Below are 24,687 nucleotides of genomic sequence, written 5' to 3'. Positions count from 1 at the left end.
ACTCTGTCCACATTCTTTCTTAACTTGTGCGCATATGAGAAATGGGGTGGGGTTGCAGAGAGCTCGTGAATTACTGTGCAATGCAGCAACAGTAATCTTTGCTCTACACAATGCAAAGATAAGGCACTTCTACCTCCATTCCAGTTTCTGAACATGGCTCAGCAGAATTGATTCGCTGTAATATCTATTGTCTCTTTGGCCTGGTCTACACTACCCGCCTGAATCGGCGGGTAGAAATCGATCTCTTGGGGATCGACTTATCGCGTCTCGTCAGGACGCGACAATCGATCCCCGAATCGACGCGCTTACTCCACCAGCGGAGGTGGGAGTAAGCGCCGTCGACTGGGAGCCGCGGCAGTCGATTTTGCCGCCGTCCTCACAACCGGGTAAGTCAGATCTGATACGTCGAATTCAGCTACGCTATTCGCGTAGCTGAATTTGCGTATCTTAAATCGACCCCCCCCTGTAGTGTAGATGTAGCCTTTTTGATGATTTTAAGGGTTGAGTAATTTTCTTCAACCAGATGGGGTCAAAACAATGACGCTTTGGGGATCTGGAGCCAAACAGCCACCGATTCTGGCTTTGTAAAAACCCAAACCAAATCAAAAAGATCAGGCAAAAACATCTCAATAATAGTGTGATTAATAATTCTGCTGGCTCTGTATTTAACACATCTTTTTCTTATATTTTTTTAAAGCTGATATGAGTTGAAATTTCAAAAATTACTATAGAATAAAAATTCCAAAATATTTTATTTTGGAAACAACAAAATGACCATATGAAAACTTTTGTTTAGATAATGTTTAAACATTATAATAACAAATAGATGCTGTAATCTAGAATGTTAAATATGGTATATAATATTAAAATTAATTAAAAGGTACAAGATTACAAAATTAAAAGAAATGTTTTCTGTCAAAAATTGCGTCAAAATCAGCACATTCTCACAAAATGCTTCAGTTTTGACAGAACAGCGTTTACTGACAGAGAACTATTTGAAAATGTTTCAACCAGCTCTGATCCCAACAGTCAAAAATAACTGTGAATGTTGTGCCTTGACTCCTGGTGGAGGTTGTTTGTCAGGAAACTCAACAAACAGCTGACAAAATTCCAAGATAATTAAAATTCTCATTTTCTTTAGTTGCACAGCAATTGATATTGATATCTAGGTGTTTCCCCCTTTTTCACACTAGCCGTGTGTACTTATATCTTCACTTTGAGAATTCAAAGGTTTGATCCTGTTATGTGCTGGGCACCCTTGGCTCACACTGAAGACAATGGGAGTTGAGGATGCTCAGTACCTCACAGGAAGTACCTCACAGGAAGTGTAAGATCAGGCCTGAGCAGCGCAAAGAACCTGACTTCTGAGGCTATACAAGACTCATGGTTCCATTTAAATAAAGATGTCCAGCGTGGCTATTGAATTACACACCAAAGGAAGGAGAGAAGGGTGGCTTAATGGGGAAAGATGATAATTAAATATTTGCGGTACAGGCAGCATGAATCATATGCTGAAACAATAGAACCTACAGATAATGGGCCGGATCCTGAGCTGGTGTAAATTGGATTAGAGAAGAACTATCATCCTGTGCTGAGGCTACAAGCCTAGGATGAGGGAGATCTCAGTTCAAGTCGCTCTGCCAGACTTCCTGTGTGACTTTGGGCCTCAGTTCCCCATCTGTTGCCTCAGTTTGCCCCTTTCCTATTCTGTGAAATGGGATAATAATGAGCTGCTCAAATAATACAGTAATGAGAGCCATATAAGTACCTTAGAAAGAGAAGTCCAATGAAATCAATAGGGCTATGCTGATTTGTACCAGCTGAGGATCTGGCCTAAAAGTTCTAAAAAGAGATTCCTTCTTGCCTGTGGGCCCAATCTTTAAAGTCAAATTGGAATAGAGCGTATTCAGCACCATTCAGGTTGCAGGATCAGGCCCTTAGTTTCCTTTGCACTTAATTATTTTACATTTGTTCAAAAAAGAACAAATTAATATATTTCTGCTATTTTTTTTTTTAATTTAAACACCAATGCAGGCTAAATGGCTGACGATGAAATCTTGAAGTCTAAAACCGTAAGTAAGTTTTTACTTTAAAGTGTCTTGCTCCTGCTTTTTATTCTCTATTGTTATTGTAAGGTAAAACTTCTGAATTCAGCATGCCCAAAAATACAAGGGAGACAACAGCTTGATTATCCCACTGGAAGAGGTAGTTAAGTCTAATAATGGACTCCAATAATGCAGCTGTAAAAGAGGAAGATTTCCTGTAGTGTGTTGTGGCTGCTAAGCATTGAGCTCACTTCAAAGGAACAAGATAAAGCTAAGTAAATAGTAGAGATCTGCTATCATAATTTTTCCTAAAAATGTGCATGGAAACCATGAACTGCTAGGTTCATCTATTGTCTTGCGCCTGTAACCTCGTTCGCCTTGGCAGGCTCCTTAGCAGGGACTAACATCATTCCAGATTCTTTCAAACAATCGGGTAGTTCTGCAAAGGGGTGGAATAGCCACCAGGATATCCCCACCCACCTAGTTTCAGCAAACCCAAGCCAAGGATATAAATATGCACAGTGGAATACCTACAGCACTAATGTTCTGCAGCTGAATCTAGCTTCCCATCTCCCAGGTTATTTATTACTTATACGGTAGCACCAAGAGATTCTGATCAGGATCAAGAACCCATTGTGCTAGGTGCTGTACAGGTACAGACAGGGCCGGCTCTGGCTTTTTTGCCGCCCCAGGCAAAAAAGCCTCCGGCCGCCCCCTCCCCCCCGCGGGGGGGGGGGGGGGGGGGCGGCTGGAGCCCCGGGGGGAGGGCGGCAAGCCCCGGCGGGGGCTCCACTCTCCCCCCGGCGGCCGGGGGGGAGGGTGGCGAGCCCCGGCGGGGGCTCCGCTCTCCCCCCGGCGGCCAGAGCGCCGGGGGCAGGGCGGCGAGAGGGCGGCGAGCCCCGGCTGGGGCTCGGCTCTCTCCCCAGCGGCCAGAGCGCCGGGGGCAGGGCGGCGAGAGGGCGGCGAGCCCCGGCTGGGGCTCTGCTCTCCCCCCGGCAGCCGGGGGGAGGGCGCGGGGGGGAGGGCGGCCAGAGCGCCGGGGGGAGGGCGGCGAGCCCGGCTGTGGCCCCGCTCTCCCCGGGGGCCCGAGCGCCGCGCCGCCCCCCTCCAGGTGCCGCCCCAAGCACCAGCTTGGTTGCCTGGTGCCTGGAGCCGGCCCTGGGTACAGAGGCAGACACGGGCCCTTTCCGAAAAGGCTACGTCCAGTGCTACAAATCTGTATTAAGCATTTTCATACAAACGATGATCCGCAGATTCTGTAGAACCACTCCTTGCACTTTATGTTCATTCAAATTTCCCCTCCAAGTGCATCATTTATATATCTTGAAAAAGTTAAACTTTGACTTTAAGGGCCCGGGGCCTGATCGTGCGACTCTTACTCACACAAGTAATCCATTCACATGTGTCACCTTTACTCACATAAGCAGTTTCATTGACTTCAATGGGGGATGTGCAGTGAATTGCAATGGGACTTCAATGTGTGGTACAATCTGATTCCTGATCCAGAGAGGTGGGAACTAGAGGGCACTCAGCACCTGCCAAGAAGCTTTTAGCACATTACAGGATGTTTACTTCAATTAGACTGCAATCTGCCAGGCTTAAATCCATCGGCATACATGTAAAATGTGAATTATTTGGGCCAGGTCTTGCCAGGTGCTGAAGTTAAGTTCAAAGAGGGAGCTTTTCAGCATCAGACCCTTCACAATTTATTGGTATTTATCAATTCTTATTCTTCCACTGCCAATGCTACAGAGGGATGAAGCAGTCATCACGAGCACATGCATATGTGTGTCTAAAACCAAAGTCTTACAACAAGAAAGATGAGCTCATCATCAGCACAATCGTATGACCCAGATTCCTCTCTGCAATACATTGCCTATAGATCAGCAGAGGTGCATGTGGAGGAGGGACAGTGAAGCTTGCAATTAAATCTGACAGGAAGTATAACTAAAAGCTATTCATAGCCTACTAACAAGCAAGTGTTTAGATGAACTCAGTCAGGTATTATGAGGACAAGGTGACAAATGATGCAATAAATGGGAAAAGATCTCAAAGGTGGGAGATAAAACGTAATGCAACTTTACTAATGAGCAGTAGGGGCCTGATCCAACACCCAAGGAAGTCAATAGGATTCTTTCCATTAACTTCAATGGAAGCCGAATAAGTATCACTGGCCAAGATACTGATATTATTATCATTTATTATTTGTATAGCAGTAGTGCTAGGAGGTCCAGTCATGGACCAGGATCCCAATGTGAGCGGTGATGTACAAACATAAGAACCGCTACATTGGGTCAGACCAATGGTCCATCTACCCCAGTATCCTGTCTTCCAACATTGGCCAATGCCAGATGCTTCAGAGGGAATGAACAGAACAGGTAATCATTGAGTGATCCATCCCCAGTCACCCACTCCCAGCTTCTGGCAGTCAGAGGCTAGGGACACCCAGAGCATGGGGTTGCAGCCAATGTTCCCTCTAATTTTTTACATCCATGTATGGAATGAATTTTGTTATGTGCACCAATATGGAGGTGATGTATGGTGGGGATGGGGCTGAGGGATTCGGACTGTGGGAGGGGGCTCAGGGCAGAAGGTTGGGGTATGGGGGGGTGAGGGCTCTGACTAGAGGTGCAGGTGCTGGGATGGGGCCAGGGATGAAGAGTTTGGGGTGCAGGCTGCCCAAGGGCTGCTGCGGGGAGAGAGGATTCCCTCCAACTCTCTCTTGCTGCAGCAGCCCAGGGCCGGGGGAGAGGCGCTTCTTCCCAGCCACAGCAGCTCTGGGGCTAGGGCCGGGGCCGGGGGAGAGGCACCTCTCCAGTTCAGGCCCCTGTGGCTGCATGCCTGCGTGACCCTTGATAACCTGCTGCATGGCCGCACAGCCGTGCAGCTTAGAGGGAACTTAGGTTGCATCCCTGTCCATCTTTGCTAATAGCCATTGATGGATATATCCTCCAGGAACTTATCTAATTCTTTTTAGAACCCTGTTATATTTTTTGGCGTTCATAACATCTCGTGGCAATGGGTTTCACAGGTTGATTATGCACTGTGTGAAGAAGTACTTTCTTTTGTTTGTTTTAAGCCTGCTGCTCATTAATTTCATTGGGTGACCCCTGCTTCCTTTGCTATGTAAAGGAGTCAATAACATTTCCTTATTCACTTTCTCCACACCAGTCATGATTTCTTAGACCTCTATCATATCCCCCCTTAGTCATCTCTCTGCCATGCCAAAAAGTCCCAGTCTTTTTACTCTCTCATCATATGGAAGCTATTCCATACCCTTAATCATTTTTGCTGCCCTTGTCTGTATCTATTCCAATTCTAATATCTATTTTAAGATGGGGCGATTAGAGCTGCACTTAGTTTTCAAGTTGTTGGCGTATTATGGATTTATAGTGGCTATGTGATATTTTCTATCTTATTATCTATCTCCTTCCTAATGGTTCCTAACCTTCTGTTAGCTTTTTTGACTCCTGCTGCACATTGAACGGATATTTTCAGAGAACACCAAGAATGACTCCAAGATCTCTTTCTTGAATGGTAGCAGCTAATTTAGACTCATCATTTTGTAGGTATAGTTGGAATTATATTTCCCAATGTACATTACTTTGCATTTATCAACGCTGAATTTCATCTGCTATTTTGTTGCCCAGTCACCCAGTTTTGTAAGATCCTTTTGTAATTCTTCGCATTCTGCTGTGGACTTAACTATCTTGAGTAATTCTGTATCTTCTGAAAATCTTGCCACCTCACTGTTTACCCCCTTTTCCAGATAATTTATGAATATGTTGAATGTCACTGGTCCCAGGACAGATCCCTGGGGACAATGCTATTTACCTCTCTTCATTCTGAAAACTGACCATTTATTCCTACCCTTTGTTTCCTGTCTTTTAACCAATTACAGATCTATGACAGGGCCTTCCATCTTATCCCATGTTGGTCCTGCCTTGAGCAGGGGGTTGGACTAGATGACCTCCTGAGGTCTCTTCCAACCCTAATCTTCTATGATTCTAAGTCCAAGTACACTACATCCATTGGATGACCCTTGTCCACATATTTGTTGACCCCCCTCAAAGAATTCTAATAGATTAATGAGGCCTGATTTCCCTTCACAAAAGCGGTGCTGACTCTTCCCAAACAAACTGTGTTCATGTATGTGTCTGATAATTCTGTTCTTTACTATAGTTTCAACCAATTTGCATAGTACTGAAGTTAGGCCTACTGCCCCAAAAGAGCTGACAGTCTAAGTCTAAGATTCATAGACTTTAAAGTCAGAAGCTGATCATCGTGATCATCTAGTCTGACCTCCTGCATCTTGCAGGCCACCGAACCTCACAGAACTCCCATAATAGACCCTTAACCTCTGGCTGAGTTACTGAAGTCCTCAAATCATGGTTTAAAGACTTCAAGTTACAGAGAATCTACAGTTTACACTAGTTTAAACCTGGAAGTGACCTGGGCCCCATGCTGCAAAGGAAGGCAAAAAATCCCAGGGTCTCTGTCAATGTGACCCGGGGCGGGGCGGGGGGGGGGAGGGTGGAATTCCTTCCCAACCCCAAATATGGTGATCAGTTAGACCCTCAGCATGTGCACACACCAACTAGCCAGACACCTGGGAAATAATTCTCTGTAGTAACACAGAGCCCTCCCTATCTAGTGTCACATCAACGGCCGTTGGGGATTTTTGCTACTGGCAATCAGAGATTGACTACATGCACATTGTAGGCAACCTAATTATGCCATTCCCTCCATAAACTTATCAAGCCCAGTCTTGAAGCCAGTTAGGTTTTTTGCCTCCACTGCTCCCCTTGGAAGTCTATTCCAGAAATTCACTCCTCCTTTGTCTGATTTCAAGTCTAAACTTGTTGGTGGCCAGTTTATATCCATTTGTTCTTGTGTCCACATTGGTGCTTAAATTAAATAACTCTTCTCCCTCCCTAGTATTTATCCTTCTGGTGTATTTATAGAGAGCAATCATATCTCCCCTCAGCCTTCTTTTGGTTAGACTAAACAATCCAAGCTACTTAACTCTCTTTTCATTAGGTAGGTTTTCCATTCTTTGGTTCATCCTAGTACCCCTTCTCTGCACCTGTTCCAGTTTGAATTCATTTTTCTTAAACAAGGGAGACCAAAATTACATACAGTATTTCAGACGAGGTCTCACCAGCCCCTTGTCCAATGATACTAACATGTTTCTGTCTCTACTGGAAATACCTCACCTGATGCATCCTAGGACTTCATTAGCCCTTTCCACGGCTGCATCTCACTGGCGTCTCCTAGTCATCCTGTGATCAACCAATACATCCAGGTCTTTCTCCTCTTTCACTTCCACCTGATATGTCCCTAGTTTATAGCAAAAAATCTTATTGTTAGTCACTAAATAAGGTCAGGAAACCCTGACAAAAACAATAGCAACAAACACGTTATCTGTCAGGAGCACAGTTGGCTCCCAGCTTGGTCACTAGTCAACCCATCAAGCTCAGCTAAACCCAGCGAGCTTTCTCCAAATGGCCATGCATCCTGATTGGGCAGGCGAGTCTGTAGCCTGCTACTCAAGCCTTGTAGCAGCACACCAGCTGCTCAATGCATTCTATGCCCACACCTGCACTAGCCCTGCTCCTGCCTCCAGCCCTTGTTCCAGCCACGACCTCTGTCCCATCCAGGCTAGTCTTTGCCCCCCAATCCTGACTCTAGATCTAATCTTTGGATTTCCTCAACTCTGACTTTGACTTACCCTTGGGCTTGGTGTCCCGATCCTGACTCCGCTTCTGACCCTTGGCTTGGCTCCTCAACTCTGATTCCAGCTTTCCCCGCACTGACTTCTGGATCTACCTGACTCCTGGATCTATGCTCACCACTGCTCCGAACTGCCACCACAACCACCTGACAAGGTTCACTCCACTCACTAGGTAGGCTGCCCATGTCCCCGCAGCTTACACCCTCTAACCTTGTGCTCTTCTCTGGCTCTTCCATTGTGCCTTTTCTGATCTGTGTCTGACCTTAAACCTGGGTCCTAATCCCATGGAAATCAATGGCAACATTCACATTCTTTTCAATGGGTGGAAGGTCTTGCCTTTAGACTGTGTGCTCTTCAGGTTAGGGTCTGGTCTTATTTTTCCCTCTTGTACTGTGTCCATCATGTTGTTGGCACATGATAAATAATGAATGATAATGTTTTTTTTCAGATCCTTTAGGTCCTTCTTTCAAGAACTCTAGTTCAAATTATTACTGGCTGTGCCTTGACTAGTAGATATTTTGAAACTTTTTTGATTGATTGTGGATCCTTTGAAGATCCCTTTCATTTGGTAATAGAGCTATCAAAGGCCCAGTGTGGCTTATTATTTTATAGAGCTGTGCACAAATGAACACACAGTTGTTGTTGTTTTTCTTTATTATTCTTTATAAGCGTCAAATCATAGACACTGGAGATGGAAAAGAAGTATTAGCATAATCGAATGCATCCCCCAGCCAATCCAGGATTGTTCCCTACAGTATCATATTCCTCCCTCCTTGTCCAGTTTAGTGTTAACTATGTAGATAGTACAGACAAAAAATTACTGTGGGATGACGAGTGTTCTGTTCTGTTTGTGTAAAGTAATGGTGAGTATACATCTTTCCCAGCCTGGTTAACAGACAACTTCCAAATAGTATATAAAATCCAAACACCCCTCACTGCAAAGGTTTAGCTTTATTAGTGAAGAAAACAATACAGCCAAAGCTTTTTTTTTATCCAGCATGTTGGGGGAATGGGGGATGCCGGTAAGTGAGAAATGCTGGTTAACTAAGGGGGAGGGAGTTTGGGCATGGGAAGGGGTGTGGGGCTAGGGGTTGGGGCGTGGGAGGAGGTGGGAGTGTGGGCTCTGGGATGGAGTTTGAGTGTGGGAGGGGGCTCGGAGCAGGGAGCTGGGGTGCGGGAGGGGTTACGGAGTGCCGAATCTGGGGGGCGCTCACCTCAGGCAGCTCCCCACAAATGGCAACCTCTCCCTGCTGCTCTTAGATGGAGGGGCGGCAGGTGGCTCTGCACACTTCCCCCGCCCTTCCCCAAGTGCTGGCTCTGCAGCTTCCATTGGCCAGAAACCACTGGCAATGGGAGCTGCGGGGGCGGCGCCTGCACATCTGCCTAGGAGGAGCTGGGACAGGTCATCGCTTGCGGGGAGCCGCCTGAGGTGAGCGCCCCCTGGATCCGGCATCCCGCACCCCCTCCCGTACCCCAACTCCCTGCCCCGAGCCCACTCCCACACCCAAACTCCCTTCCAGAGCCCGTGCCCCACACCCGCATCCTCTCCCGCACTCCGAACCTCTCATGGCCGTTCTGCCACCTAGAAGCAGCAGGGACATGTCGCTGCTTCCAGGGAGCAACACGTATCCAAGTAGGGAGCCTGCCAGGCCTGCACCAACCGCATAGGTGGTGCGTGAACTGCAGGGCTGGGAGAGGCTAGTCCCGAGCCCCACCTTTTCCTCCCCAGGCCCCGCCCTTTCTGCGCACCCCCCCCACTGTGGCCACAGGTCTTTCTGCCCGAAGCCCCTCCTCACTGTGGCCACCAGCCCCCACCCCAGGCTAGCCCCCCTCAGCTCCAGAGTGCTGGGAGGGCAGGCGGCACGGCCCCAGCCCGAGCCAGGGCTGCCACACTACCGCACGCAGAGCAGGCGGGAAGCAGGAGAGGGGGCTGGGGGTGGGGCATGGGCGGGCCTATGCCAGGCTGTTTGGGGAGGCACAGCCTCCCCCAGACTATGGTACCTGCTGTCCATGGCCAACTGGATTTTCTATGAAGATTAGAAATGCCAGTTTATAGAGCTTTCCGGTTGATACAGGGCCAGATAACACAGCTGTTACTATAATAAGATATCATGAAGTTCAACACAGACATTCTCCTTAGCTTTGGCCGCTCCTAGGTTTCCTCACTCAGAATTGTTCAGTCTGCATTCTAGATCCCATCTCCTCAAAAAGCCACTCCCACTTCTCTTATATCCCTGATGGCTAATAAGTCACCTACCTCCATAAGTCAGTAGAACATTGTTAACCATATTCCAGCAGGATCAACACAGAATGGGATGTTTCAGGAAAATGTTGTCCAGTGGGTATATTTATGTATATTTCTCCCCCATTCTGATAGAGGATTATACATCTCACCAGCATCCTATTATAATAATTGGGCCTATAAATTTATCCTAATTGTAAGGTCACTGTGAGAAGTAAGTGAAAAGTCATAAAGCTTCACACTAACCTAGAACAAAAAATGTTGATGGGAAAAGGTGAAAAAGGGAGCCAGAGAAACTGAATTAGTACAAACAAAAAGGCCTATTGCTATAAGTCAGGGACTCTGTTCAGATCATGCCAGGTAACCAAGAGAAGTGTGGGACTGGAAACCAGTAAACCAAAGTTGGTGTGTAGGAAATGAGGCTTTATTGGTGGACAAAATAATGAGAGATGGGCTATTCCACTCATCATTCCCTTCTTCAAAAGTAAATGCTTGTCGGAGATCATTAGCAGAAGAAGCTGTTGGCCAGCAACCACTGCAGCAATCTTTATCATCATAGCTGCCACGCTCACTGGCGCCTGGGACCCCCAGATATGCCATAACACCACTGGACCTTCATAATTCTGATCCCGAGAGATATCCTGACCAGACCAGGCCAGTGGGAGATGCCCAGATAACATCCTTACTTCCACTGGCTCTGGCTAAATCCCAAACACCACCTGGGATGTGAGACTTTGTCATCTCTCCACTATTTGTGTGTTCTTTTCCTTCTCTCCAACCTTATTCCTTTTCTTTTCTATATCTCTCCTTTTGCCTTGTGTTTAATAAGTGTCTGGTTTCGCTGGCCAAGACTGTGTATTTTGCAACACGGCTCTAAGCCTGTGACCTGAAAGAGGCAGTTAAAAGCAATGCCCTAAACTGCTGGATGCTGGTACAAGTTTGCCCAGTCTCAGAGCAGCTAATAAGATTGTGCGCTGTTCCTGTGTTTCTCCAGCAGTGAAGTTGCAAGTGAAAGTCAACACAAGAGTCAGAAGTTGCATTTTCTATCTTTGCTATTGTTTTCTCTACCCTTGTATGTGTTTCTCTTGTTTTGTCTTTCAGGAAACAGGACTGGACTTCAGCAACAGCTCTAGCCCCTTTCAACTAACTTCTTCTCTTTTTCCCCACAAAGGACAATAATTACCATTTTTAATATCATTGCAAAGACTGTCCTTTTAAAAACCCTCTCCAGCTGAAGGGAAAGGGAACAAGGGATATAGTTAAAATAAAAGCTTGATTTAATATTTTACATTTCAAATGCTTTTTCTGGGTCTTTAATAAAAGGGTAAAAGGATATTTAATGGTGTGTTTGCCATGGCACTGAGCAGGCTGCGGTCTCTGTATATCAAACTCCAAACCTTGTTTACAACTGTTTAATATTGTACAGTGACAGGATCATGTTAACACCTTTGACCCTTTGGGCCATTTATTCCATCAGAATTAATTCAATAATCCACAGAGAATGAAATTTCTAAATCCGTCATTCAATGTTTCTTTCATGTAGCAGCCCACTTCTGGGTCTCCTCGCCGTTCATATGTAAAAATCAACAATGAAATTATTGGGATCTCTACAGTTTAATGCTCTTAGGGTGACCAGATGCGGGGAAGAAAATATCGGGACACATGGGGGAAGGGGGAGTGCCCGCCGGCAGAGAAAAACAAAACAAAAAAACACAGTGCTGCCGGCGGATATCGGGACAAAATGCGTCTCGACCAAAGATCGGTCGGGATGGTCCCGATAAAGTCGGGACGTCTGGTCACCCTAAGTGTTCTGTAACAAATCACCTTAAGGTGAGCTGTAAAGACTCGTGCATACATATGTAGTTTTGAATTTGGGGCCTTACAATGAACTCAGACCAACTGCAACAAATAGCAAACCACAATTAAGTGAATTAATGTTTTTTTCAGATAACAGCATTTATAAAACTGTATTTTGCCTAGTAAATGCTATCTTCCGCTCTCAATGCCATAAGGAAATAAATGATAATTAGTGCAATGGCATGATGAGGTCAAAACAACATTTCCATTTCCACCTAGTCCTTTCAAAGCCTTCCCCACCCCTTTTTTATTTTTGCTTCCTTTAAAGCATCCGTGTACCAATGAGTTCATTTTATTAGCAGATATCTGATTAGATTATCTTTGCCTAACTGCTGCAATGCCATTTAAATATTTTTCCTTTTTTTCAGGTGTTCAGTTATTAAATTATCTATAGTATTCTTGTTTTAGAACCATAACTTTGACAGATCTTTAATGCCAGGAAGAGTCACACAGGATATTTTATCAATCTTACTTCTTCATATCACACTCCTATATAGTTTCTGGTCCACTGTCAAGACAGTCTGATTGCCCTACATTTTGCTACAAAGAAACTTACAGTGAGTTTTGGTGTTCTTTAAAGTGAGCTTGCTATTATTTCAGGTAGACATTTCACCAAACATCTCTGCCATTGTAATGCCTCGATCCCGATCTACATGGTACATCATATTGTCTGGTTTTATGCACTAAGATCAACAACATTTTACAGTACAAAAGATAGAGGTATACAGCAAAGATATCTTCCAAGGTGAGATCATGCCAGTTTCAAATGATGTAAGGAGAAACAAATTATTTTTCCACGTGCCTGCAAACAAGGTATTTTCTGCATTCGGTTTAAAATAACAAGCTAATGCTAAGAAGAATCCCATTAGAGAATGCCAGTGCTGGTCACAAACCAAATGAGTTCTGTCATGGTTCTGTTACTTAGAATTATACAAATGTCAGGCTGGAAGGGATCTTGAGAAGTCATCAAGTCCAGTCCCTTGTGGTAGGACCAAGTTAACCTAGACCATCCCTGACAGGTTTTTGTCCATCTTGTTTTTAAAAGCTTCCAATGATGGGGACTCCACAACCTCCCGTAGAAACCTATTCCAGAGTTTAACTACCCTTATAGTTAGAAAGCTTTTCCTAATATCTAACTTAAATCTCCCTTGCTGCAAATTAAGCCCATTACTTCTGGTACTACCTTCAATGGACATGGAGAACAATTGATCACTGTCATCTTTATAACAGCCCTTAACACATCAGAAGCTCTACCCCAAGTTGAGAGGGTTGAGGCATTGATCTCTAATCAGTCATGGCTGAGGAAGGTTGGCAACATGATCTTAACTATCTACATGAAGCCCACAGTGGGCAATGTTTATAAACAAATGTGATTCTTTATTCTTCGTAGGTGTTATTAATCACTTCCTTAAAGAATTCAACTGACCCACCAGCCATTCTGCCTTGTGTGTCACCTACTGTCAGGATTCTTAATGTGCTGCCTATGGAGTTGCCCAGTGATTTATCTATTTTGAACTTGAGTGTATTATTTCATTGTGATGGTGCAGTGGTGAAGCAACTAGCCTGAGATGTGGGTTTAAATCCTTGCTCCGGTACCTCTCTGCGCCTCAGTTCCCCAACGGTACAAGAGGGGTAATAGCACTGCCCTGCCTCACAGGGGCGTTGAAAGGATAAATACATTAAAGACTGTGATGTCCTCCGACACCACGTATGGGAGCCACATACGTATTTAAAGATACTGATGTTATGAAAACTTGAACCATTCAATGGTATACGTGTCTTTCTGAACCTATGTTTGTGGACTGTAAACATATCTGTGCAATTATTCTTTTTGTAACTGCTACGTGCTACGTGATGCTGTTTAACATGTTGATGGATGCAAATAAAAACAGTTTGAAAAAGAACTGCAGACTGAAGCCTCAAATGTGAACCCATTTGAATTTCAGGTGTCGTAGTTTCATTATTGGGATCTGTACCCAATACTCACAGTTGGAACAGGCCTGTTTTCTAGTTTGGATGCTGCTGAAACGTAATGAGATTTCTGCCATTTATTCCATCCACCTTGATTATCCAAACCTCATCTAAAATAAGGCCTTGTTCCTTAATGTTCATGAAAAGATCCTTTGCTTATCCAAGTGTCCGTTTAACTGAATTACTTAATTATGCAATGGAATCATCATTTTGTGATACTGCCTATTTGCATATAATTCAATAACATAGGAATATGGCATCAGAGTTACACTGGAATAACACGCTGTCCTCATCACTGAAATCTGTAGTGTGTAGTGTACTGAATGAGGTTTGGCCAGCTAATGCATGAGCTTATCAGATCTCCCAAGCTGAGCAGAGATGAGCGGGATTAATACTTATGGCCAAATTTTGTTTCTATTTAAATCAATGGGAGATGTTTTGCCTTTAGAAAAGACGTGTCTAAGCAAGTCCCAGGATTCTGGAGAGTCTGGTGTTGGTGAGTCAGTAAGTAGTAATGCATGGAAGAAATTATATAAAAAGAAGAGTTTCTTTGTGGAAAATAGAACCATTGCAATGCTGACAATGATCAGTATTTTATTTTAATTCTCCAAAGATATGATTAGAATATTTTCTCAGAGTCTTTTCCAATAGAGATTGATCACAGATCTCAGAGCTGGAGTGTTTTAACCCTATTTAACTTAATTTAAATTTGAGATAATTACCATTTGGAGCACCCTTGCCCCCTTACCTAAACCACACAGGTAATCCCATGTGGAAAGTGCATTAAGATCCTCCACTGAAGTACACTAGGTGCATGCAAACCCTGTATTCCAATCTTGTGCAGATATAATCATTAATACTCTTGCACGTATAAGAGAGTAAGTGAATCCTACACAACACACACAAATTCAGGGGACATTTTAATTCCATTGGAAACACAGGAGGAAAGCATCAGTGTCTGCCAAGGGAAAAGGACAAAAACTCATTGACATTTGGAGGATGGGACAAACAACAGCGATTTCAGCAAACGACAATTGTAAAGACATATTTGACTGTGTCCCTTTAAGGAGCGATTGTATTCATAAGTGCCGCAGGCAACTCTACATGCAAAGTGCCATAACAGAAAGATACACTTGCTCCATGTGCTTTTATTTTATTGGTTTTCTACCATTGATCCACACCAGATCTTGACATCTTTACTCATGCAGACCTCTGACAGACTTCAGTGGAAGTTTGCCTGAGCAAGGACTGCGGAAGGACTTCAAAGAAAGAACCCTCAGGAAGACGGGAGATGGTGACTTCTCTGTTACTTTCCATGGGGATTATTTGTTAGGACCATATGCCACTGTGACATTATCTGATTAGAGCATGACCATGCAAATCATTGTTGCTACCACTGTTATATAATTGCAACGGATCTTATACAAAATGTGATGCATGGCCAGAAAGGGTTAAGCATCCTGCAGGATAAATGGCCTAGAGTCAACCTTTAGAGACATGTTAGAAAAGTATGGAAATGGTAATTAGGGCCATTCCTTTTTAGATAGGCTAGAACTTTGAAAGTCGAACCTGTATTGTTAGAGAATTGGAGGTGATACTAATTGTATGTGTTTACTTATATCTTGTTAGATGTTAGCCATGTAAACAGACAGTTCCTGTCTGTCACTATAGCTATTGATTCAGAGATCAAAAGGGAATATTAACATTTAGATGAATTCTTGAGTGAAATAATGTCATTGTCTATGTCTCTTTAAAGTTTGTGATAAACAGCTTAATGGATAAATTACCTTATGTTAATCAATGTAGTTAATTACCGGAGATGCTTAGGAAATAGATCTACTTCAAAGCCTCGATGATTGCCGATTGTTCACCTAAGTACTCCATGCTGCCAAAAGAAGTCTGGAACTGTATAAAGATGTCTTGGGTCCTGATCCTTTTTATCTCAGATCTGCTTGATGCTTCATGCAGGGGAAGCTTAAGTCCTTAGACTGAGATCTCCAGAGTCCCATCTGGATCACCCTGAATATTGACATTGGACTATAACCTATGAACTAATTCTGTACTCATGTCTGTATGTATACTGATCTTTTAACCAATACTCTCTCTCTCTTTTCTTTTTTAATAAATTTTAGTTTAGTTAATAAAGATTGGCTGTAAGCATGTATTTGGGTAAGATCGAAAATAGTCATTAACCTGGGAGGTAATGTGTGCAATCCTTTGGGGTTGGTAGAACTTTCTTTTATGATGAATAAGATTTTAATCAATCCTCATCATATTTGACTTGGCTGTCTGGGTGGAGGCCTGAGGCTGGGTTGCTTTAAGGGAACTGTGTTGTTGGCTTCTGGGTAACCAGTAAGGTTTTATAGAAGCTGTTTTGGTAAATCTAAGTATTGGAATATCCACCAGTTTTGGGGATTGTCTACCCCATTCTTTGCAGTTGACCCTAATTGAGTAACCTCAGTGCAGCTCCCTGGGACCCCTGGTCACAGTCACCAAAACCAAACATGGTTCTGCCTGACACTCCTCATTCACATTTTTAGGAAAACAGAAATGATGTATATACCTATCTCATAGAGCTGGAAGGGACCTCAAAAGGTCATTGAGTCCAGCCCCCTGCCTTCACTAGCAGGACTAAGTACTGATTTTTGCCCCAGATCCTTAAGCAGCCCCCTCAAGGATTGAACTCACAACCCTGGATTTAGCAGGCCAATGCTCAAACCACTGAGCTATCCTTCCCCCCACTGTATGCTGATTTACACCAAAGTCCATTTGAATCAGTGGGTGTCTAACAGCTGCTCCCCAGATAACATGGTACCTACCAAACGGGGTTTAATCTAAGTTTATCTGAAATGAGGAGTCTTCCAAAGATTCATGATGTCATTTTTATTAGGACGCATGCCAATTAGCAATGGAAAATTAATTAGGGAAGATGATTTCCTTCACCTGCTGCCTTCCTTTTTCATAGGAACAGATATCATGGTCTGGCATTCCTAGGGGCTGATCCTGCATACACTTACTATCAAGTTGTCACAAGGTAGCTGGTCCCTATGAGAAGACCTGGCCCAGCTCCCGTGTGTCAGAGCAGGTGAGCCCAATCCAGGCAGTTAAAAGGGGCGGGGCTACAACTGAGCTTATAAAGGGCTGCTAGAGGCCAGGCAAAGGGGGACTGATTGGGACAGGCTGTGTCTAGGGAAGGGAAGCCATGGAAGAGTGGAGCTAATTCCTGTGGTGAGTTCCTGGAACAAGGGACCAGGAGCTCAGGGAGGCGTCGCTGGCGCTAGTGCTCTAGGAAGGGAGAAGAGCTGACTAGAACTGGGAATCTGCCAGAAGCATGAGCACCAGAGACCCCTAGGAAAAGTGGCCTTGAAGCCTCAAAGCAAAGAGTGAGTTAAAAGACTATTTTCTCTTTGTTACTCACTTATGTTGAGAAAATAAACTTGCTTGAAAGAGACTGGGCATGGCAGGACATACTTGGCCAATAGCTGGAGGGGGAAGAAGCATGGTGATATAGGCAAAGGCTGAACTATCAGGAGGGGGCCAACTGACTTCTCAGTGACTTTGAGGGAATGCTCTTGATCCTACGGATTGCACCTGGGTAGTAAGTGTTTAGAGGATCGGCCTTGTAGTTTGCATTAGCTCATGTTTAGGCACTTGCAGCAGCTTTTCCATGGGGGGAAAAGGGATTTTGAAGCATTTTTTTTGTAGGAACTAAGGGTATGTCTACATTGCAGCTGGAGCAAACCTCCCAGCTGGGTGGACAGACATGTGCTACCGGGGCTTGAACTAGTGCACTAAAAATGTCAGTGTGGATGCTTTGACTTGGGCAGCAGCTCGGATTCTAAAGCCCACCCGATTCCCTGGGTCTGAGTTCAGGTGGCTAGCCCGAGTCTCCACTGGAGCTACACTGTTCAAATTGCTATTTTTTTAACACATTAGCTCAAGGCCCACTAGTTCGAGGCTGTCCACCCAGCCTGGGAGGCTCATTCCCAGCTGCAATGTGGATATACCCATAGTGTGACAGGGTGGGATACGCCTGCGTCAAATTATGAGTTATATTTTGCAGTATGTGTGGAAATATGAGCGCTTTGCACAAGTCTGGACCCACTGCAGGGCAGCCTATTGTACTGCACTCTGGACAGCTGAAGAGGCTGGGAAAGGTGTTTGACATCTCATTGAAGGACTATCACTGAGAACCACAAAGGCTGCAAGCTTTGATTATCTTTGACTTTGATTATCTCTTATCCACTGGCCTACCCATGGAACAATGTTTTTTCTACATAGGGGTCCTCAAAGGTGTTTGAGAGGATCAGGAACTTCTCAGTGTGAACACATTGCATAGATATGGAGGCACTATTTAAGAGCAAGGCTCCTCTCTGAAGGGAGATGGACCATCACCACGTAGAAGAAGGCCTTGCAGGAGAGAGAGGGCAGGCAGGGCACTTCCCAGCCTGACATGCTGGTGAAAGATGGGCTCACAGAAGGGGTGAGTTCAGGCTGGAGAGGATGCATCTAAGGACTTTTGTTATGTTCAAAGGTCTGCAGCTTTCAAATGCTTTAGGAGTAAAGTGTCAGAGGTTGAGAAATTCCTTTACGTCTATGTTCCCTACTTTCCTGCCACATTGTCTCTAAAGGGGGTAAGCTAGAAGCCCTGAGAGCCCACAATCTAGGTACAACTCTGGGGGAGCATGTGCAAGTGAGTGAGGAAGGCTCTGGCGGTCTGAGACACTGGTGCCAAGATCTAGGGTGGCTGGATGGTGGAAGGAAGGGCATCAGACAAGAGTCTGGGTGCTAGAAATAGTGATTAGACTCTTCTCAGACCCAGCTGGTTTGGAAGCATGTGGGACCCAGCAACTGGGTTCACTCGCACCAAACTGGTGACCATACAGTGAAGTGCTGGGCCAGTTTGTAACACACAGAATCATAGAATCATAGGACTGGAAGAGACCTCGAGAGGTCATGTAGTCCAGTCCCCTGAACCCGTGGCAGGGTTCTAGACCATTCCTGACAGTGTTTGTCTAAAATGCTCTTAAAAATCCCCAATGATGGAGATTCCACAACCTCTGTAGGCAATTTATTCCGGTGCTTAACCACCCTGACAGTTAGAAAGTTTTTCCTAATGTGCAACCTAAACCTCCCTTGCTGCAATTTAAGCCCATAGCTTCTTGTCCTATCCTCAGAGGTTAAGAAAAACAAATTTTCTCCCTCCTCCTCCTTGTAACAACCTTTTACATACTTGAAAACTGTTATCATGCCCCCTCTCAGTCTTCTCTTTTTCAGACTCAACAAACCCAATTTTTTCAATCTTCCCTCATAGGTCATGTTTTCTAGACCTTTAATCATTTTTGTTGCTCTTCTCTGGACTTTCTCCAATTTGTCCACATCCTTCCTGAAATGTGGTGCTCAGAACTGGACACAGTACTTCAGCTGAGGCCTAATCAGCAGAGTAGAGCAGAAGAATTACTTCTCGTGTCTTTCTTACAACACTCCTGCTAATACAGCCCGGAAGGATGTTCACTTTTTTTGCAACAGCATTACACTGTTGACTCATATTTAGCTTGTGGTCCACTATGCCCCTAAGATCCCTTTCTGCAGTACTCCTTCCTAGGTAGTCATTTCCCATTTGTATGTGTGCAACTGACTGTCCCTTCCTAAATGCAGTACTTTGCATTTGTCCTTATTAAATTTCATCCTATTTATTTCAGACCATTTCTCCAGTCTGTCTAGATCATTTTGAATTTTAATCCTATTCTCCAGAGCACTTGCAACCCCTCCCAGCTCTCTATCCCATTATCTAAATCACTGATGAAGATATTGAACAGAACCAGACCCAGAACTGATCCCTGCGGGACCCCACTCATTATGTCCTTCAAGCATGACTCTGAACCACTGATAACTACTCTCTGGGAACAGTTTTCCAACCAGTTTTGCATCCACCTTATAGTAGCTCCATGCAGGTTGCATTTCCCTAGTTTGTTTATGAGAAGGTCATGTGACACAGTATCTAAAGCTTTACTAAAGTCAAGATATACCACGTCTACCACTTCCCCCTTATCCACAAGACTTGTTACCCTGTCAAAGAAAGCTATCAGGCTGGTTTGACATGATTTGTTCTTGACAAACCAATGCTGACTGTTCCATAACAGTTACATGAATAGGAAGCCTCACGCTGGATCAGACCCAAGTCAGTATCCTGTCTCTGGCAGTATCCAATACCAGAAGCTTTAGAGGAAGGTTTAAAAACTTTAAAGCAGGTAGATGTGGGATAATCTACCACACACATCAGTTTCATCCTTTAAAAACCCTCTCATGTACATAGAATATTTCTCCTGATTTCTTTAAAGGTGACTGAAGTTGGTTGGGAATTTTCCATCAACACTTTTTTTTCTGGAAGAAAAGTGGGTTTTTGACTAAACAGAAATTTTCATGGGGAGTGCTTTCCTCAGAAATGCTCAATGTTTCACCGGAAAACTGAATTCTTTTGGTTTGGTTTGCTACACTCTTCATAATCCTAAATTCCTTAGTCAAGTCCCTTCCTTACCTACCCTAGTCTCAGATCCATCTAATCAGAATCCAAACTTCTCTTGGTAGGGCATTCAAAGATCAGGGACAACAACGTTCAGAACTACTCACTGCTAGGACCTGTTCCTCCATCTTGTGTCATAGTAGCCATGAGCGTTAAAGGCTATTTTCAGATTTAACTCTCAACATCTTCCATTGTGACCTAATCCTTCTAGGCTGTCCTCACCGTATACAAGTAGATTTCTTTGAATAGCACTTACTCCTGGCAGCAGTATAATGCTTTACAATGTTCCATACTCAGGAACAAAGAGCAGTGGAATCTTTCTTAAGGAGTGCATCTGAAGAAGTGAGGTTCTTACCCACGAAAGTTTATGCTCCCAATACTTCTGTTAGTCTTAAAGGTGCCACAGGACCCTCTGTTGCTTCCTTAAGGAGTGTGTATCTCATTGATAGAGAATGGCTATGGATGAGTCACCTCCTATCATTGTTACCGAATTGCAGCGAATCTTCAGCCATTCATACAATGCCAACTCCCCCTCCCTTTTCCCATGTGAAATGCCATCCATTGAGCTAAACCAGCTCCCCGAAAGAATAATATTCAATTAAGCTGGAGTGAGTGAATAAGCTTGTGTAAAGTGATGGGGGTGTTCACCTCACCTTGGCATCTACTTCTGCTGCATCAAATGAATCCATTTTCATTTCAATTCAATTCAGTTAGATTTTGTTGGCATGACAAGCTATACGGGGGCTGCCAAAAGTAAGGAAAAACAAGATCCTTCAGATAACTGTCAGGGGAAGAGGATAGAAGCACTGGAATGGGTTACCTAGGGAGGTGGTGGATCTCCATCTTTAGAGGTTTTTAAGGCCCGGCTTGACAAAGCCCTGGCTGGGATGATTTAGTTGGGGTTGGTCCTGCTTTGAGCAGGGGATTGGACTAGATGATCTCCTGAGGTCTCTTCCAACCCTAATCTTCTATGATTCTATAGAACCCCCCACATTGTGTCTGGGGTCTGACCCCCTGTATCTGTATATAATTACTGTCCCTTACTGATCTGGTACCTACCAGGTTGCTTCATAATGCGATGCTGTCTCTCTCCTTTCTCTCAGGATCAGATACAGTTTTTTCACATCACTTTTAAATAAGATTTTGATGCTTCCTAATAAGTTGAAGAAATATTTTCCCCACACATCCTCATATCTCTCAGGCCTGGTCTACACTAACCCCCAACTTCGAACAAGGTACGCAACTTCAGCTACGTGAATAACGTAGCTGAAGTCGACATACCTTAGTTCGAACTTACCGCGGTTCAGACGCGGTCCACACGCGGCAGGCAGGCTCCCCGTCGACTCCGCGGTACTCCTCTCGCCGAGCTGGAGTACCGCAGTCGACGGCGAGCGCTTCCAGGATCGATTTATCGCGTCCAGACCAGATGCGATAAATCGAACCCGGAACTTCGATTCCCAGCCGCTGAACTAGCGGCTGGGTGTAGACAAGGCCTCAGTCTCTCCTCTGTCGCATGGGGTTGTATAATTCCTCTGCTCTGGATTTAAACAGAGTCTCATTCCCCCCAGTTTCAACCTCGAATTTGAAATCAATGGGAGTTAGGCACCTAACCTGCTTACAGGTGCTTTTGAAAACCCTACTAGGTGTCTATCTGCAGCTTTAGATGTCTAAAGCTAGAGCTGGTCAAATATTTTCTAACCGAACAGTATCCTGGGAAGGTATAGATTTCATCAACACGTTTGCAGGAAATTATCAAAATGTGTTTCAATAAGGTCAAAAAGTTTCATTTTGTCTTTGACCTTGTTATGTTATACATTATGTATTATATACTAGTAGCTGAAAGCCTGGGCTGTCACATGGGTGTGGCAGTTTAGCCAAGTAATCCACCCTCTGTGCAGTCTCCCTCACACAACCAGTGAAACTGTTGCATGAAAATTAGCTGCAGAGTAAGGCTGCTGATTGGTTTTGTTACCTCTGATATCACAATGGCCTTGGGCCCTTGGCATGGCATAGATACATGCCTTACTGTAACGGCACACTGCATGGGTATGATTAAAATTGGAAGTAACTGACTGCAAATCCCAGTAGTGATTGAATCTGGTGATATTCTGAAGAAAAAGAGCTCTCAACCCGGCTTGTAGCTGTTTCTATCGCTTCACACTCACTCAACAGACTCTCTAGGCTGCAGAGTGGCATACAGCATGACAATCCTGGAATTTAGATTAATGATATTGTATCATATAGTAGAATTAATGACAAATTCAAAACAAAATAAAGTCCAAATGAAATGTTTCCACCTAAGGATAGGGTAGAAACAAAATATTTTTTGGAATATATATATATATTTTTAAATGCATAGATTTCAGTATTTAGCCCCAACTCCAAAGGAAACAAAATTTCAAACTTTCAGAATTTCTGATGGGATGAAAATTCCATTTTTCAACCAGTTTACTAAATACCTTGGAAAATCTGGGCCAGGGTGCATTATGTACATCTATTAAATACAACAAAGATATAACCTTCAGTCTAGACAGGCCTGGAGGTCCAGTTTGCTCCTATTATTCATATGGGACCTCTTCCTGAAGGCAGAATGCCTACTGAAATCCTAACCAGTCCTGACTCTGCTGAGAGTTTTGCCCAAATAATGGGCCTGATTCTCCTCCCTTTTGTGCTGTTTTTACAGTTGTGTAATTCCACTGACTCCAGTGAAGTGACTCAGGATTGACACTGGTGTAAGCAAAAGGCGAAACAGGCTGTGTGACTGCAGTACTGAGTCCAAGGATTGCAGGATTGGGTCCATTCGCCTCTGGTGCAACTCCCTTGAAGTAAATGAGTTGGGAGTGGACCCGGCCCATGGTGCTTAGAATATCATTAGTTAAACTACAAAAGTGGTTTTAAATAAAAGATGTAACTTGTCATGGGGATGATCTGTGTGAGTCTTTGTATTTTAATTGCAAAAAGCACATTTCAATCTTATTAAAGAACCTGCATTAGTAATTTCGTACTATTCAGCCAAAAACTCTGTTTGCACCCACTTCATGTGCACTAAGAAAGTAGACAAATAGCACCCTCTGCAGTGAGCAATGTGGAACTGAGAGCTAATTTGCATCAAAGCACATTACTTGGCATGTAACTGGCACTCCTTGCCCTGAAGAAATACCCATCCCCTGACCTCTGCTGGTAGAACACCATTTAACACTCAGATCTCAGTGGGTGGCACAGATGCTGCATCATTTGGTGCTAATGTGAGAACCCAGTCAGGCAGATGGATCTCCATTGTGGCAGTGCTGTATGAGTTGTGTGCTGCCGGGGGGGTGGCGCCCAAGCACTAGCTCAACCAACACTAGTTGTATGGTTCATACTGTTTCATTTCAATCTTGTTTCTCTGTAAAGGTCATGCCCTCCTCTCAAACAGACCCTTCAGCTCAAGTCTGACTCCGGAGCTTTCATAACGGTATGAAGATTTGACCTCTTTGACCTCTGCAGTGTTAACAGAAGCAATATCCAAGCTCCGCTCCCCTCAGCTATTTCTTTCTCTCCTTTCCCACTCTGATCTGGCCTGCCTCTTTTGGGCCTATTTTGTGGAGCAGGATGTTTAGCCATTGACAGGATGTAGAACCTCATTAACTCAAACTTGCTTCCTTAAGAACAGAGGCCAGTTTACACCTCTCTGGGGTGCCAAACTGGTTGTTCCCTAAATCTCTAGTCTTTCCAACCAATTCCAGTAATTTTAATAAAAACAAAGTTTATTTGGCATAGGATAGAAAATCACCACAAAAACAATCATTTAGTAGATGATAAACACAGTTAAGACTGAAAATTGCAAAGAATAGAGCCCTGAGCTTAATCTGTTAGACAAATTGAAGCACTGGAGAAGAATAGTCTTGTGATGAAGGCATTGGATTGGAACCCAGGAGATCTGGGGTTAATTCTTGGTTCTGCCACAGGCTCTCTGGGTGACCCTGGGAAATTCTCTTAATCTCTCTGTCCTTCACTTTAACCATAGGTCAATTAAGGATAACAATTATTGCTTCCTCCCACTGTTTGTTTATCTTATATATTTAGAACATTTAGCCTCCAAAGTAGGGTGACCAGATAGCAACTGTGAAAAAATGGGACGGGGGTGGCAGGTAATAGGCACCTATATAAGAAAAGGTCCCAAAAAACAGGGCTGTCCCTTTAAAAGCGGGACATATGGTCACCCTACTGCAAAGGCAAAGTTAACATAGATGTTATGTTTTCAGTGTTGTTGTAGTTGTGAGGTCCCAGGATATTAGAGAGAAAAGGTGGGTGAGGAAATAGCTTTTATTGGACC

Source organism: Emys orbicularis, chromosome 5 (assembly GCF_028017835.1).
Source record: "Emys orbicularis isolate rEmyOrb1 chromosome 5, rEmyOrb1.hap1, whole genome shotgun sequence".
In the NCBI taxonomy this organism is placed as follows: Eukaryota; Metazoa; Chordata; order Testudines; family Emydidae; genus Emys; species Emys orbicularis.
This window is presented reverse-complemented; position numbering follows the sequence as displayed.